This window comes from Papio anubis, chromosome 1 (assembly GCF_008728515.1).
Source record: "Papio anubis isolate 15944 chromosome 1, Panubis1.0, whole genome shotgun sequence".
Classification (NCBI taxonomy): Eukaryota; Metazoa; Chordata; class Mammalia; order Primates; family Cercopithecidae; genus Papio; species Papio anubis.
In genome coordinates this window covers 132832717-132839121 of record NC_044976.1, presented here as the reverse complement: position 1 = coordinate 132839121, position 6405 = coordinate 132832717, and positions in this window count along the sequence as shown.

Here is a 6405-nt window from a genome sequence, read left to right as displayed (position 1 = left end):
ACGTAGCACACCACACCCTGCCCCAGTTGAGCTCATTTCTCACAAGTTTTTGAAAATACGCCCTGGGGTTTGCTCATGAGTCCAGACCTTTCTGGCATCGCATCTCACTGAAGTAACTTCTGACTGGATTTGTCTTGACCATAAGGCTGTTTTAAAGAGACAATCTAGATTCTTCTTTTGATAGAATATATTTCATTGCACTGTATTCTCAACAGTTAAAATGAATGCATAAAATATAAACAGGCCACCCAAGAATAAAATAAATCCTTTTTATTGAAATGAACATACAGACTTTTTTCTTTTCCTCGCCAGATTATCTCATTAAATTACATCATAATGGAAATCTACAATTATTATTATTTTTTTGATATTTGGTGTTTGTTTGTTTGTTTTTTTTTGAGACAGAATCTCTCTCTGTCACCGGGCTGGAGTGCAGTGGCATGATCTCGGCTCACTGCAACCTCTGCCTCCCAGGTTCAAGCAATTCTCCTGCCTCAGCCTCCCGAGTAGCTGGGACTGCAGGTGCGTGCCACCACACCCAGTTAATATTTGTAATTTTAGTAGAGACAGGGTTTCACCATGTTGGCCAGGATGGTCTTGATCTCTTGACCTCGTGATCCGCCTGCCTCGGCCTCCCAAAGTGCTGGAATTACAGGTGTGAGCCACAGTGCCCAGCATTTGTTTATATTTTTAAAGATTAATTTGTCCTTCATTTATTTGTCATTGAACCTTGTTCCATTAATACTAGGTTTTATAAGGTTCTACTGTAACTACTAAAGAAACATTGTGATGGTTTGTTTGGAGGTAGCCATTTTGTTTAAATAACTGTCTAAAGTTGTTATTTATTATTAGCCATAAAAAACATGACTTTAGGCCACAATTTAGTACACAATAGAAAATTGCTAAAAAGTAATTTAGGAATATGAAAATATACAGTAAATGGAACTTTCCAAATGGCAGCTGTGAATTTTTTTTTTCTTGTTCTATATCGCCCATGTCAGAGTGCAGTGACTCAATCACAGCTCACTGCAGCCTCAAACTCCTGGGCTCAAGTAATCCTCCCGCCTCACCCTCCCAAGTAGCTGAGACTCCAGGTGCATGCCACCACGCCTGGCTAATTTTTATTTTTTTAAATTTTTGTAGAGAAAGGTCTTGCTTTGTTGCCCAGGCTGGAGTGACTCTTTGATATAGCACCTGATTATAGTTGATTTGGATAATTATTAGAATAAGGAAAGCCTATATTTAAATTAATAATGTAAAATATTTTCAATTATGTGCTTAAAATTTTTTACCACAAAAGTTAAGGTCATTTTATAATAATTATTTTTTTTGTTGTTTTTTTTGGTTTTTTGGTTTTTTGGTTTTTTTTTCTTTTTTAGACAGAGTCTTGCTCTGTCACCCAGGCTGCAGTGCAGTGTGCAGTGGCATGATCTCAGCTCACTGCAACCTCCGCCTCCTGGGTTCAAGTGATTCTATTGCCTCAGCCATCTAAGTAGCTGGGACTACAGGTTTGTGCCAACACACCCAGCTAATTTTTGTCCTTTTAGTAAAGACGGGGTTTCATCATGTTGGCTAGGTTGGTCTCAAGCTCCTGATCCACCCGCCTCAGCCTCCCAAAGTACTGGGATTACAGGCATGAGCCAGCATACCCGGCCCTGATATTATTTTCATCTTATAGTTCAATAAACAGGCTGAGAAATGTTAAGCAGCTTTTTCAAGGTCTCAACCAGTGGCAGATTTTGAATATGAACACATCTCTCTTACTATAAATTTCGTACTTTTAATCACTGAATTCATATATCCAACAATTTATTTTCCAAAATAGTAAATACTCTGTCCAGCACCCATTTAGATAAATACTGCAGAGTAACATCTCAAAAAGACAATAATGGGCCAGGCACGATGGCTCACGCCTGTAATCCCAGCACTTTGGGAGGCTGAGGTAGGCAGAGCACCAGGTCAAGAGACGGAGACTATCCTGGCCAATATGGTGAAACCCCGTCTCTACTAAAAATACAAAAAATTAGCTGGGCATGATAGCACATGCCTGTAGTCCCAGCTACTCGGGAGGCTGAGGCAGGAGAATTTCTTGAACCTGGGAGGTGGAGGTGTATTTTGTATTTTTAGTAGAGACAGGGTTTCTCCATGTTGGCCAGGAGGGTCTCGATCTCCTGACCTCATAATCTGCCCACCTTGGCCTCCCAAAGTGCTGAGATTACAGGCGCGACCCACTGCACCAGGTCCCTGGAAGAAACTTCCTAAGTCATCATATCCTACCTCCCAAGCAATGCATGAATCATTTCTTCAACATCTCTGACAGATAGAGCTAATGAAATCATGAATTAGGTATTGTCAGATAGAAATGTTATAAAATCTCTTTGTTCTGTGGATGGATGTATTCGTTTTACATGGATGCTGTAATACTACAAACGTAGTGGCTTCAAGCCACACAAATTTGTTATGTCACAGTTTCTCTGGATCAGGAAGCTGGGTAAGTTCAATTGGGTCCTTTATTTAGGGTACAAAAGGCTAAAATCAGTCAGACACGGTGGCTGACACCTATAATCCCAGCACTTTGGGAGGCCGAGGCAGGTGGTCAGGAGTTTGAGACCAGCTTGGCCAACATGTTGAAACCCTGTCTCCACTAAAAATACAAAATTAGCTGGGTGTGGTGACAGGCACCTGTAATTCCAGCTACTTGGGAGGCTGAGGCAGGAGAATAGCTTGAACCTGGCAGGTGGAGGTTGCAGTGAGCCGAGATTGCACCACTGCTCTTCAGCCTGGGCAACAGAGCAAGACTTTGTCTCAAAAAAAAAAAAAAAAAAGAAAAGAAAAAGAAAAAAGAAAAAAAAAAATGCTTACCTCGAGGCTGCACTCCTTAATGGAGTGCATTCCTTAATGGAGGCTCTAGGGAAGAAAACACACCCAGACTTGTTCAAGTTGTTGGCCATATTCAGTTTCTTGAGGTCCCTGTTTCCTTGCTGCTGTCAGGCCAGGTCCAGGCTTTGCTCCTAGAGGGTGCCCACATTTATTTTCATGCTTTCTATGTGGCTTCTTCCAACAATGGCAGGTAGAGTTCTTCTCATGCTTTGAATCTCTGACTTTACCTTCTGCCACCTCTCTCTGACCCCAGCTGGAGAAAGTTCTCTGGTTTTTATTTTTTTCATTTTTATTTTTTGAGATGGAGTCATGCTCTGTCGCCGAGGCTGGAGTGCAGTGGCGTGATCTCGGCTCACCACAGCCTCCACCTCCCAGGTTCAAGCAACTCCTCTGCCTCAGCTTCCTGAGCAGCTGGGACCACAGGCGCATGCCAACACGCCTGGCTAATTTTTGTACTTTTAGTAGAGACGAGGTTTCACCATATTGGCCAGTCTGGTCTTGAACTCCCAACCTCATGATCCGCCACCCTTGGCCTCCCAAAGTGCTGGGATTACAGGCGTGAGCCACCGTGCCCAGCCATAAAAGTTCTCAGCTTTGCTGGGTGCAGTGGCTCACACCTGTGATCCCAGAACTTTGGGAGGCCAAGGTGAGCGGATCACATGAGGTCGAGAGTTCGAGACCAGCCTGACTCAACATGAAGAAACCCCGTCGCTACTAAAAATACAAAAAAAAAAAAAAAAAAAAAAAAAATTAGCCAGGCATGGGGGCGCATTCCTGTAATCCCAGCTACTCGGGAGGCTGAGGTAGAATTGCTTGAACCCAGGAGGCGGAGGTTGCAGTAAGCCAAGATTGCGCCATTGCACTCCACCCTGTGCAACAAGAGTGAGATTCCATCTCAAAAAAAAAAAAAAGAAAAGAAAAGAAAAAGAAAAAGCGATTTGCTTTAAAGCCTTCTGTAATTGAATGTTCCCCACATCCTCATCCCTAGGGATAATCCAGGATCACCTCCCTATCTTAAAGTTCATAACCTTAGTTGGATCTGCAAAGTCCCTTTTGCCATGTAATGCAACATGTTCCTTGGTTCCAGGGATTTGGGTATGGACAACTGAGGGGTGGGGGTGGGATATCTGCCTCCCTTGTGATTCTGCCCATTTTTCTGAATACTACCACTTGAACCACCTGTTCCTTTCTCTAAAACCACCTTTGCAAAAATCATAATGGCGAGAAATTATGACAGTAAAAGAGATCCGATCTAACCAACTCCACCTTGCCTTAACCTCCAAACTGCCCTTGGTCATTCCTGGGCATGGGTCACACTAATTGGGCAGAATTTTAGTTTATAGTTTAAATTATAATAGCCCTTCCCTAAACTAAACCACTTTTGTAAAGCAATGAAAGGCTGGGTGCGGTGGCTCATGCCTGTAATCCCAGCACTTTGGGAGGCTGAGGTGGGAAGATCACTAGGTCAGGAGTTCGAGACCAGCCTGGCCAACATGGTGAAACCCCATCTCTACTAAAAAATACAAAAATTAGCTGGGTGTAGTGGTGCTTGCCTGTAATCCCAGCTACTCGGGAGACTGAGGCAGGAGAATTGCTTGAACCTGGGAGATGGAGGCTGCAGTGAGCCGAGATTGCACCACTGCACTCCAGCCTGGGTGACAGAGGGAGACTCCGTTTCAAAAAAAAAAAAAAACAATCAAAATCCACCAGATTACGAGGATGAGAGGGGCCTGAATTCTGCTAAGATGTAAGCACAGTTAAGTGATCACCAGCCATTATTCTGGAGGTCACAAGATTTGCAACTTCCCCAATTACTCCTGTAAATAACTTCACTACTGTAGAACCGAAGATTGGCCTTTTGAGATGTCTTTTCAGACTTTTGCATTTCTGACAACCAGATGGCCCCATCTAGACCAGGGGCTCCTCTATGGCCCCCACCCAGAAGCAGACACAGGAAAAGACTGTTTCCTACACTCCTATGATTGCATCCCCAACCAATCAGCATTCCCTCTTCTGAAGTCCCATGCCCACTAAATTATGCTTGAGAAGCCCTAGCCTCTGAATTTTTTAGTTTTCAGGGAGGTTGATTTAAGTAATAATAAAACTCCAGTCTTCCATTTAGCTGGCTCTACGTGTATTGAACTATTTCTATTGCAATTCCCCTGTCTGGATAAATTGGCTCTATCTAAGCAGTGGGCAAGATGAGCCCATTGGGTGATTACATATGCACTTGACAAATAATTATTGGGCTCTTACAGTGTATCAGGCAACATATTTGATACAGGGGATATAATAGTGACCAAGCCAGAAACAGTTCATGATCAAATGAAGCTAGAGGAGAGGCCACATTGAAATGTAATTACACTAATAAATGCTAAGGCACAATTATAATCAAAGTACATATCTGTATTTTGAGATTGCTATGATGCTATGGTAGTACAAATTATGAAGTTGACATCACAACAAATTATGAAGTTGAACCACAGGGTGTGGTTCAAGAAAGACTTCCTTAAAGAAGTGAAATCCCTGCATATATTTGAAAAAGAGCCATTACATCTCTGAAGTATTTTTTCCAAATATTCCTTATCTTTACATGATGTCAAAACAAATAAATGCAGTGTAAGGGATATTAGCGTGTGTGTGTGTGTGTGTGTGTATGTGTGTGTGTTTTAGGAGGTGTCAAAGTGGCCTACCATTTACTTCTCCTTGCCTCTATCCAGCAGAAGATGTGTTAGGGGAATTTAGGCAGACAGAATTTACCAATTAAATAAATATTTTGTTTTGTTTTATTTTATTTTATTTTATTTTATTTTATTTTATTTTATTTTATTTTTTGAGAAACAGGATCTTACTCTGTTACCCAGGCTGGAGTGCAGTAGCACAATCACATCTCACTTCAGCCTCAACCTTCCAGGCTCAAGCAATCTTCTTGCCTCACCCTCCTGAGTAGCTGAGACTACAGGTGCATGACACCACATCTATTTTTTTTTTTTTTTTTTTGGTGTCTTTTGTAGAGATGGGGTCTCACTATGTTGCCCAGGCTGGTCTTAAACTCCTGGGCTCAAGCGATGCTCCCAACTCAGCTTCCCAAAGAGCTAGGATTACAAATATGAGCCACCGTGCCCCACCTAATTTTTTTTTTAATATAAATACAAATTGAGATTGCTTTGCTCTTAAAAATTGTTCTTGACAGTAGGAGAGACTTCCATCAGGAGAAAATTTGGAATACAAAAAAAAAGAATGCTAATTTGAAATGGTGTTTCCCTTTCTTTATGAGAAATAAAAAGTAATGTATGGCCAGGGTATAATATAAGACAGGTCTAGGAAAGAGCAAATCCTTCAACGACTGGGATGTGTTGTTTAAAAGGAACAGCCAAACCATCAGCAATTTCTAATGTTTTGTTTCTTAACTTTGAGATGTAATGTACCAAAAGGAAAAAAAAAAATTGCCCTTCTTGGTTAGTTTGAGTTGTACTTATTTTCTGTGAAGTCAGTAGGAAATTACTGCTGCTCTCGATGAGTAAA